At 33.5% G+C, this 12356-nt stretch overlaps 1 protein-coding gene across 11 annotated transcripts in view; it reads right to left on the bottom strand.

Moving 5' to 3' along the window:
* ZNF280D (zinc finger protein 280D) overlaps window positions 1-12356 on the bottom strand; it is a 244600-nt gene that overhangs the window by 137289 nt on the left and 94955 nt on the right. Inside the window, exon 1 of one of the 11 annotated variants that reach the window (XR_013556302.2) lies at window positions 2479-2500. The exons of the other annotated variants lie outside the window; for them this stretch is intronic. The gene's annotated coding sequence lies outside the window, so the exon portion shown is untranslated. Of the gene's footprint in view, window positions 1-2478; window positions 2501-12356 lie in introns of those variants that run through there. 11 annotated transcript variants of the gene reach the window in all.

The raw sequence follows: 12356 nt of genomic DNA, 5'->3' as shown, positions 1-12356 counted from the left end.
TCAGTTCTTAGTTCAACTAATAATCTCTATGGCTTAATTCAGCTCTCTGCTGTATACTGTGTACTTTAAACATTTATTAACAGTAAACAGTAAAACATGGTGAAGAATGAATGCCACATTCAAATTCTGACTCAACCATTTATTATCTGTACAACCTTGGGCAAATTACTCTCTGTGCCTTGCTTTACTTTATACATGCAACTTATTTCATGAAGTTACAGTGAAGATCAAATTAGATAACATAAAGTACACAGCTCTCTGCCTGGCACACAGAAATCATTCAATAAATCTTAACCATTTTTAACTCTTGGCTTAATCACATTCTGAAAAACTCTAAGAACAGATTACAATTTTGTTATTACACTAGAATTTTCAAGATATCAGCTGAGCATTTAGAAATTATTTTTAGATCTTTATTACATTATTTCTTTCGCACGATGAAATGTTAGCTTTATAAGTATACCTTCTAGAATGCAGCTGTCAAATCTATCCTACCATATTTTCATCTTTTTAAGAAAGAAACATAAACTAGTGAAAACACACATAACAATTTTAAACCCTCATATAAACATAACACACATACCTACAATTCATCAATACTGTTAAAATATATACTACCTGTCTCATAGGTTAAAACAGTATCTAATTAAAAAATACCAACATATAAAAATTAACATTACAATAAAGTACCTGATATCATATCCATTAAAAAACACTTTCATTTTACATGCAACACTGTATTTTAATTTCTAAAAAAAAATCCTTTTTTAAAAATGAGTAAGGGGCACCTGGCGGGTCAGTCAGTTACACATCTGGCTTCGGCTTAGGTCATGATCTCATGATGAGTTCAAGCCCCACCTGCGTGGGGTACTCTGCCTCTCTCTCTGCTCCCCACCTCCCACACTCTCAAAAGCAAAGAAACAAACAAACAAACAAACAAACAGTAAAACCCTTAAAAAAAATGAGTAGGTACCAAGTTAAATTAAAAAAAGAATGTGAGGAATATGGTGAATGGTTAAGTTTTCTATCTCCCCAGGCCCCAAAAGTCAGTTATTCAATAAAATAACCCGAGAAACCACATCATAAAATTAATGCTTTCTTCTCATCATAAAAATAATGTTTTAATAGGGAGTTTGCATTCCTAATCAAGAAATTAGCAACAGTAAAACCAGATAGAATTAACATAAAAGGGAAAATACAAAACCAAAATATAATGATTTTAAATAATGAAAATTTGTATTCAAAATAAGTACAGCATATATATGTTCAACCAACTCATAAATTTTGTCTAAGATTAACAAGCTAGCTGTAATCAAAACCACACTGAGATATCACCTCACGCCAGTCAGAGCGGCTAAAATGAACAAATCAGGAGACTATAGATGCTGGAGAGGATGTGGAGAAATGGGAACCCTTTTGCACTGTTGGTGGGAATGCAAACTGGTGCAGCCACTCTGGAAAACAGTGCGGAGGTTCCTCAAAAAATTAAAAATAGATCTACCCTATGACCCAGCAATAGTACTGCTAGGAAATTTACCCAAGGGATACAGGAGTGCTGATGCATAGGGGCACTTGTACCCCAATGTTTATAGCAGCACTCTCAACAATAGCCAAATTATGGAAAGAGCCTAAATGTCCATCAACTGATGAATGGATAAAGAAGTTGTGGTTTATATACACAATGGAATACTACTTGGCAATGAGAAAGAATGAAATATGGCCTTTTATAGCAGCGTGGATAGAACTGGAGAGTGTTATGCTAAGTGAAATAAGTCATACAGAGAAAGACAGATACCATATGTTTTTACTCTTATGTGGATCCTGAGAAACTTGACAGAAGACCATGGGGGAGGAGAAGGGGATAAAAAAAGAAAGGGAGGGAGGAAAACTATAAGAGACTCTTAAAGACTGAGAATAAACTGAGGGTTGATGGGGGTGGGAGGGTGGGGAAAGTGGGTGATGGGCATTGAGGAGGGCACCTGTTGGGATGAGCACTGGGTGTTGTATGGAAACCAATTTGACAATAAATTTTATAAAAAATAAAAAAAGCTAGCTGTAAGAAACACTAATAAACCTTTAACAATTTTACTTATACACTTGGAAGTGTTTTTCAGTGGAGTAATTTGGATGACACAGGGTCACTGGTACACTGTTCAGAAAAGTTTGATCTGTCACTCTTTCCTCCTCACAAATTTCCCAAAAAATCAAGTATTCAAATCATTCCACTGACTTTAAAGCTTTGGTTTATGTTCTATATCATTTTATAAACAATTCTTAGTCTTTGTCACTAATAGCATACTGAAATGGAGGTCTATATTTTTAGAATTCTAATCCCAAATTAATAGAGCTTTAACGATTCAAAGTGTGTTCTTAACTATGAGTAGCAATCTATTATTTCCAACCCTTGTTTTGTGATCTCTCAAGAATTTCCAACTATCTCAAGGAGATTACAAAAAAACTCATTTTAACGTTCATTACCTTAAAAGCATACACAATCTTTTGAGGACAGAGAGTCATTTTAAAAATTTCATTTTATAGTACCTTAATATCCATCACCTATTGATTCCACTGTGGAAATTAATTGTAACAAGGTTAGAAAACAGAGAATGAGGTCTACCTTGGCATACATCACACAAATACAAACCTTAAAGCATAAGCAATAAACCCTATATAATTGAAAAAGACCCACAAGTGAAATCTGATTTCATAAAATTCAGGTGTTTAAATATGAGGTTTTATAAAGAAATTAACTTAGTAAATTTATTTACTAACATTAAGCAGATGAAACAAAATTTTAAATCAGTATTTTCTCCTTTTATGCCTATTTTTTAAAATGCTTTATTGTTAGAAAACTAAGTACCTTTTTGTAGAATCAGCCCAGTTTATCAGTCCAGTCTGTTAAAAACCACAGACTTATTTCTGAAAAAGGTACATTTCAATCACATAAAATGTACAATCAGAAACATCTGACCACTAGCAACTAAAATACTACAGACAAAATACTGAGAGATCATAGAAACTTTAGAAGCTATGTCATCAAATTTTAACCAATTTCTGAAAGACAGTTATTTTTATTTTAAGTAGAATAATGTCTTTTGAAAATGGTCACTCCAAGTATATGAGAAAAGGTCTCCATAAGGGGAGAATATGGATACACTGTTTTATTTTTTAAATAAACTAAATATTTCAAATGTCATTTTAAAAAAGGATTTTATACATGCAGGAATCTTAACAGTGAACAAGCAAAGAGACAATGGAAAGGGTTGGGACTCAGCCTTGGCTGGAGTTCCAGGAAAGGAAAGGAAAGGACAGGAGAGGAGGGGAGGGGAGGGGAGGGAAGGATTCCATGCAGAAGAAATAACATGTGGAAAAGATCTATGGCACAGCAAATATGAAAAACAGAAAAGAAACCAGTGTGAATGGAAAAGAAAATCAAGGGGGTATATGGTAGAAGGTAAGACAGAAGTCAAACAACCGCAGCATCCTAGAGATCATATTAGGAATCTTGTCCGTAATCTAAGACCAATGGAAAACCAAAAAGGGGATTTTAAACAAGAACTGGTATAATCAGATTTGTAATACAGTGTCAAAATAACAGAATTTGAGTCTAAAATCAAAGAGACGGTAGTTTTATTCTATTCTGTCCTAATCATCCCCACTGGGAATACAGTGAGTATACTGGCTAGGATGCTTTCACCTATAAGTAACAGAAAACCCAATTCAAATTGGCTTATGCAAAAGAGAATTTTTAGCACATTTACAGAACTAAATACAGGTGCAATTTAAACAATGACTTACAAAGTTGGCTTTTCTATCTCTGTTCCTTGACTTCACTTCCTCTATGTTGTTTCTACCTTCAGAAGAGGTTTCCCACTATGAATCTCTCCAACTTAACACCTTCCAAGATTCAAGTCCAAGACTCTAATAAGAGGGTTAGCTCTGATTGGAGTTGACTGGTTTGACTGGTTTAAGTCATATGCCCTTCCTGAAGCCAATCACTATTGCTAAGGACTTGTAATAGGTTTAGTCCTAGATCACATACTACCCCTGGCACCAGAGCCACAACAACAACAACTAAGATAAAAATTGGTTCCCCAAAGGAAAATTAAGGTATCTGTTACCAAAGTAAAGGGGAATGTTAGGTAACAAAAACAACAGATGTCCATTATAAGGAATTAGTATTAGCACTTTGTCTAGGTCAAAGGACTAAAGATATTTAACCTAGGAAACATGAGACTGTGGGGCAGGGGTGGTAGAAAAGAAAGCTATTTACAGATATTTTAAGTTTGTCATGAGAAAGAAGGAAAAGAGTAGGTCTTGTTCTTTCTAGCTCAAGTGATAATAATAACAATATTAGTAATATTTACTTGTTTTGAATAAACAAGAATTTCATTCCTAGTGTTCAGCTTCAACAAAACTACTTAATTTATTACATACTATTATGTTATCACAATTACAAATTATGTTACTAATAATAACAATTTATCATTACCATAAGCTAACATTAATTAAATGCACACATTATTTTGTCTATTCCTCAAGAAACTCTATGAGGCAGGTACTATTATCATCCTCAGTTCACAACTGCAGAAACTGAATTATTGAGGTTAAGTACCTTGCCCAAAGAAACACAATTAAGAGTAGAGCAAGGATTCAAATCTAGACACTTAAAATATCACAGATTCCAGCCATACACTACTTGCCTCCACCAGGAACAAGACCAAAATTACAGGGAGGCAGATTTCATCTCAACACAAGAACAGAACAATTCATGGTTAAATATCAGGAAATGAGACGAACTCAAGGTGTGATAGATCACCAAACAAAAATATGAAAAATTCAAGCATTATGTAATCGAAATGGTCACTTTCCAAAATCCCCAAGGATCCTTCCAACCCTAATATAAACATACCCATCTGGCATAGATATGAAAATGTAAATTTTTGCCTAGACAAAGGGGATTTATTATTTCAGTGAATGTTGAATTATGAAAAGCCAATTTGGTATTATGAAAAGTCTTTCAGTAATCAAATCAACCATTCCCAAATATTTTCTAGAAACTCCAAGTTCAATATAATAAATGAAGCAAATGGGTTGAAGTTCAACATTGAGGATAATTGAGGATAACTGAGGATAAAAGCAAGTAAATTCCTGAAGAATAAGTAATAGTTGATAATTTTAATTAAATAATATAAGTTGAATTTTAATAAACCTGTTTGATGTCAACTCCCAATGATATCAAGATCTACTTCACAGACACTGACTCAGAGCAAAATCCCAAATATCAAATCATGATAAACCAACTGTTCAGATTTTTAACATTTTTGATGACACAAAAATCTTTAAAGTAGTATCAATAAGTAGAAGGCCTATGCTTCAGCAGACTGCTTATAACTATAAATCAATCTAAATCAGCAGTCATTAAAAGCTTCTATGTGAAAGGAATCCTTCATAAAAAAGGGTATGAGGAATCAATCTCTTTTTGTACCACCTCCATTTCATCCAAGTAAAAGTTCTGCTAACCCTGATCCAGGCTGCAATCCATTTGCTCTACTTATCACCACCCATTCTGTCAGTCAAAACTAACCTAAGCACCACAGTACAGCTACTACCTTTTCTACTGCACACACTGTATTCTACTGACAATCCGGATAACCCTCCCCCATTGCCAAAGCAAATTACCCTTTCTTCATTTACATTTTCCTTATCTTTCATCTATTTTAACTCAATTTCTTGAAACCTCCTCCTCAAATATTTTCTATATGCCAACAGACTGTTTCTCTATCTACCTGCTCCAATTTAACTCAATAGATTCTCCACATTTTCTTGCTCCTTAAATAGTGCAAAATCAGGTTTTTCAGAGTTTAGTCTTCCGCCCTACACAAATTGTTACCTAAACAACAGATCTAATAAATTCCATTGTCTTAGGTTGTCAGTTCTCAATAGCAGGGTATAAAATCATCAAATATTAACCTCCAACCTTGACTCCCCTACTAAGTTCCCGCCTATCGTTTCTTAACTGCTAAAAACTACTATCTGGGTATTTAAACTCACCTCAAACTCAGTATTTCCAAACTGAACATAACTTCTCCACAAAAATTAGTCCTACTTCATGATTCATAACAGCCAAGAAGTGAAAACAAGCCAAATGTTCATCAAGTGATGAATGAACAAAATATGATATATATCCATACAATGGAGTATTACTCAGCAATAAAAAATGAAGTACTGGTACATGCTACATGGATGAACCTTGAGAACTTTATGTTAAGTGAAAGAAGTCAGTCACATACTGTTTGATTCCATTAATATCAAATGTCCAGAACAGGCAAATCCACAGAGACAGAAATTAGATCAGTGGTTGCCAGGACCTGTGGAGTGGGGAGAGGCAGCTTAACAGTACCATTACCTGAAAGTTAATGGTCTGAAAGCTGAAAATACTACCTTGAGATTAGACGATTTTGATGATTGTATAACACCATGAATGTACTAAATGCCACTAAATTGTATACTTTAAAATAATTTAAATGGTGAATTTAATGTTATGTTAACCTGACCTCAGTTTATAAAAATTAGTTCTACTTCTCTTCTTCCACCAATAAAACTGTCATCATTCTGATCTTGAGTCCTTAAAAGTGTTTCTCAATATTCCCCTCTTTTATTCATCATATCTAATCAATCAATTCCCCAGTCCTATATAGTCTTCCTTCAAAATATTTTCTACAACCACCCTTGATTTTCAATTCACTACATACTTGTTCAGGCACTTAGAACCTCACATCCATAGTAAGATTTACCGTGTAAGATTCACTTTATATCAGCCTCTCAGCATCCAGATCTATATGATTTCATCCATTTAACATAGAACCACCAAATTAACAATGTCATAAAAAAATGTTTTCATTGTGTCATTTATCAATCCAAACTCCTCAGTAACACTCCACCAATCCATGCAGAGCTCGGTTATCCTTGTGTCAGAAGCTTCTAGAATCCAGTGAGGTACAGAACAGGCCAAATGTTTTAGAAACTGTCATTTCCACCAGTGGTTGGTGCTGCCAGGCTGCAAGGCTAGTCCTATACTATCCAGCTTAAGCAAACAACATGCAATCCTGGGATTACAGGGCTGAGGTTTGAATTAGGTAAGACCAAGGCATCATAGCCTACAAAATTAACATACAGCATTAGGCATCCAGTAAGTATTACAATAAATGAAATGCACTTTTTGAGATTCAATTCCTTCATCTGTAAAGGGCAGATGATGATAATACCATCCATCTCAAAAAGGCATTTATTTTAAAGATAAAATATGATGTATAAATTTACCTTATAATATATAAAATACCACAATAAAAGATTAGAAACACATCTCTTGTGTTACAACTCCTCAAATAAACACAAATACTAACAATGTAGTGTCAAAAAAGTAAGGCCAATTTTCTTATTTACTTTTTGTCTATTCAACAAAGTTGAGAGCTCTATTACTTATTTTTAATCCTAGAACTTAATAAAGACATTTTGTTTATGAGGGCCTTCCCATCAGCAATCAACAATCCTGTATAAAGTCAGATAATCTTAAACCCTAAATGGAAAAAGCAAAATAAGTAAACAAAGTAGGAGATAGGGATTACCTATACCCAAAACACTCAGACCCCTCCCAAGAGCTTTAGGCTTCCCTTCTCAAACTTGCCAAAGGTAACAATTACCCACAAAATAAGGAAAACACAGGGGTAAAGCCTAGAAGCAAGGAATATATTATTTCATAGACTAATGATCTTTGCTTTGGTTAATAGCCCTCAACTGAAAGACATGCAAGTAGCGGTCATGCTGAAGAAATCCCCAACCTGGAAAAAAAAAAAAAAAAAAAAAGTGTGTCTAATTAATTTCTAAGGATGGAATCTTAGAAGTCCACAAACCCCAACCTAAAATATTCAAGATATATTAATTTACTTAAAAATGACTACAATAGGGGTGCTTGGGTGGCTCAGTTGGTTAAGCATCCGTCTCTTGATTTTGGCTCATATTGTGATCTCATGGTTCACGAGACTGGGCCCCACTTCAGGCTAGCACTGGGCATGCATCCTGCTTAAGATTCTATCTCCCTCTCCCTCTGCCCCTCCCCTGAACATATGTGGGGTCTCTCCCTTAAAAAATAAAAGAGAAAAGAAAAGAAAAGAAAAAAGAAAAACTTTTAAAAATGATTATAATAAACCCATTACATATTAATATAAATATTTATGTGAGAAGTATTTCCCAAAACAAAATATTTAGAGAGGGGTGGCATTGTTTTATATTTTTGCAAAACCCATTAATATCTGCCTTAATAAAGACAGCTGTATTTTCTTATCTGCTTCTACATTTAATCTGTTGCACTACATCGTTCGGTTGAAAAATCCAGCCTCACAAGATACGTAGGTGATAGAGAGAGGATCTTGTATAACCCTTGAAAGCACCTCAGGTCCCCAAGACCATGGTTAGAGAACTGCTACACTACATTAAACAAGTCAAAGCCTTTGTTTAAAAAGGAGAGCTAAATTAGAGCTGACCAAAAATTTGGTATATACCAATCCCAAGGAGTAAAGTCACAATTTTAAATAGTTAGGGAATATTAAAGTGATGAGCACAACATTAAGAAAAAGCATTTATTAAGCAGTAATTATATATAAAGCATTGTATTTAAAAACACAAAGATGTAAAATGACACAGCATCATTCCAAAAAATCAGTGTTCATCACCATATAATAAACCAGAAAAGCAGAAATGTTTGCAATGAAAAATAATTGAAATAAGAAATATTTTTTATTTAATCCAGTTCGCCAAAAGGCCTAAATATTACACCCTGATTCTACAGGGTTTCAGTTAATCATTTTTTACTATAGAGGAGCTCTGAAGGTAAAGTTGGGAAGTAATGAAAGAAAAAATGCTAACAACAAAAATATTGTGGAACAGACACGTCAAGGAATAACTTTTTAAGTACTACCTGCATTCATTAGAGATGGAGTGCAAACTGCTGAAAAACCTATCATGGTAGTAGATGGAGAGGCAGGCAGGTTTAATGTGTTAGAAAGGGGGCACTTTATATATCTGAAGGTCCAAATTAACCATTAACCTTCAATATACCATCAGAATCCACAGAAACAATTTTAGTTTATTTTCTTTCTCGGGTAGTTCTAGTTGTAAAGATTGACATTTTATGGCTTTTATTGTTTCCTAGAAATCTTCAAACAACACCTTATTACTTTTAAACCGAATAAAACTCATTGTATTTGACAATTACTATGTGGGTCTACAGGATCCTTTTATAAATCTAAGATACATTATGCGATCATAGTGATTTTATTCTTCTTACATCTTGAAATAATTTGCTAATTCCATCATTCTGGGTATTATTTCACCACTGATAAACAAATATTCCCACCTATGCTTACAAAAGAAAATTATAAATAAATAAGAAAACATAAGAACGATTTAACTGCCTAGAAGAATAATGCAACAGTTAAGTAAATCATCATCTTTCACTCTTCTTATCTTTCAGTTTTCTTATTGTTTTGCACAAAATATTGCATGAACTTTCCAAAAGATGACTGAAGACATTATCTTTGTAATCTGTGTCGAAAAGAAGAACTTTACTTCTACCCTTTTATGTTGTTGTACCTGAGGACCCATGAACTAAACTAACAAAAAAAACAGATTAACAGGAGAAAAAGCACAAAATTTTTATTAACATTTACACACACAGGAATTCACAGAAAAGAAGTAAAACTCAAAGAAGTGGTTAAATTCAAGGTCTCATATACCATTTTAACAAAGGAGAGGGGATTAGGGCTTTGGGAGACAATAAATCATGGGAAATAACTAGGAAATACATGGGAGAACTAATGGAAGATAAGGGTTATTTTCATTAGGTCTCTTTATGCAAACTCATCTTGGTATCAGCTCTCCATCTCAAAGTGGTAGGAGTCACTCTTTCCTACTAAGGGGGCCCGGGGTTGGGGGAGGGGGATGTCTTCACAAAGGGATATTTATGCCTTGCTTTCAGGCAGATAACAGGAGGACAGAAAACAATTTTTACTTCTTTTAATTCCAAACTGCTGTCCACTCAAAATAATCCTTAGCTCAAAGTGGCATATGTTAGCACAGCATACCCTGATCCTTTTCATATGCTTTTATTTTAGTCTTCCCTAAATACAGTTAAGAACTCAGAACTTTTTATTTTCTGCCCATTATGGGACAGAAGAAAACTGGCAGAGGACACATTTCACAATTATTAAATGAACCTGAAAATGAATGCAAAGATAGACAGCAAGCACCTTAGACTCTAATGATGAAAACACGGAAATCTCAGACTAAATCTTCAGATGAGATTAACCTGATACAGTTCATAAATGGACAAATGTTAAATGCGGGTGTATATAACGATGACTAAAAGGACATAGAAAATGTGGAAAATTTTTTTAATTCACTGGATTGGTTATGCTAACTGATATCTACAAATCCAGAACTGAAAATATCTGGCAATTATGAAGCAAAGATGGCCATCAATGCTTCAACAAAATTAAGACTTATGAAAGGTTTCAAAAAATTCTTCAAGTATTGCATTTAATGATGCACATGCAAAAGAAAAAAAAAAAAAGCCCCAGAATGATAAGAACTTATCAGAAGTATTTGAAATCTGAAATCAGTATTTACAAGATAAATACACTCCAAGTTCATTCATGTATGACAGCTGACCAGTAGTTAGTTACATTCAAACAATGTTGCCCATTTCAGGTACACACACTTTCAAACCCTGAAAAACATTTACTAAAAATCTGGGCAACACAGGACAGTGAATCATCCTAAACTTGAAAGATGCAGATCTACACAGATTCAGAAAAGGGTGGGAGCAGAACCAAGAGTAATAGAAAAATCACAAGAATGGACAAAAGAATTTTAAAATTCTGTCAGAAATACAACATGTGACAAAATTTTTCTAAGTTTAGAACTAGGTTAGTATTATTATCCAACAAGAAATTTTCTTGATTTGGCAATATCAGGAAGAACATGGTTGAACTTCTATGAATTTTCACAAATAGGACATAAGAAAAAGTCAACTGCACATAATCTGGGCTTTATACATATTTGATGACTCTTAACTATCCTACGAAAAACTAGTTTTTTTCTCAGCTCAATGCATTCTCAAGCATAAATGAATTCAAAAACCCTTGCATAAATTAACATGAAGAGAGATGTATTATAAAAAGACTACATGAGAGGTAGATATGCTCATTAAGAAGGTTAGAACTTGTATTTGCAAAGGAATGACTTGAAAATGATAACCTATGACCGACAATAGTGCAGGGAATTCTTTCAGTGTATGGGGAAAGCTTCAATTACAAAACCATAAATTGCCAAGAAAAATATTTCTCATGCAACTAGGAAAAGAACTTGCAGAAACAAGGAATTTTGTCTAACCCTTCAACCACAACATTCTTTTGCACAGGTCTCAAAGTGGGAATAAAGGAAGATATTCTTCGTGTGCATACCAAAAATTTTAAAACGTGCATATCCATTGTAGTATGTGGTATATAATTAAATGCATAAAATATATATGTACAGAAGGTACAATTTAAACCTAACGAAGAGTAAACTATCAGTAAAATACAGAATGTGGGTTATTTTACAGGACTACTGGTAGCCTGGTCTCAAAGGTCAGTGTCATTAAAAAATAAAAAAGAGGGAACTACACTAAATTAAAAGAAACTAACACAAACAAATGTAATGCATGACTGGATACCGGTTCCAAAATAAATCACTAAACAGAACATTTTGGGGACAATAGGAGAAATGTGAATACGTACTGCATATATATACACACACACATATATATATATATATATATATATATATATACACATATATATATATACACATATACACATATATATATATATACACACACACACATATATATATATATATATATATATATATATATATTAGATTGCAGGGATTATTCTTAACTTTAAGTGTGCTTATGGTATTGTGTTTATATGGAAAATTGGCCTTATTTTTATGACACACAGATAGACACATCCATCCACGGTACTTAGGTGTGAATTGTGGTATTTGCAGTGTGCTCTGAAAATGTTCACCAGAAAGAATTTAAGATAGGTACTTAAAGCAAATGTGACAAAGTGGCAACACTGTTTAAACTAGGTGGTAGGTTATGTGTGTCCAAACAGACTATTCAACTTTTCAATATGTTTGGGGAAAAAAATAACATCAAAACTTAATAAAAAGTTGAAAAACTAAGAAATGAAGTCTAAAAAACAAAAATGTAAAAGAAGGAGCAATTGAATAATATTTCTTAAATTTTG

The sequence above is a fragment of the Panthera onca genome, chromosome B3 (assembly GCF_046562875.1).
Source record: "Panthera onca isolate mPanOnc1 chromosome B3, mPanOnc1 haplotype 2, whole genome shotgun sequence".
Classification (NCBI taxonomy): domain Eukaryota; kingdom Metazoa; phylum Chordata; class Mammalia; order Carnivora; family Felidae; genus Panthera; species Panthera onca.
The sequence above is the reverse complement of the archived record's forward strand: the minus strand, read 5'-3'. Positions and strand labels throughout refer to the sequence as shown.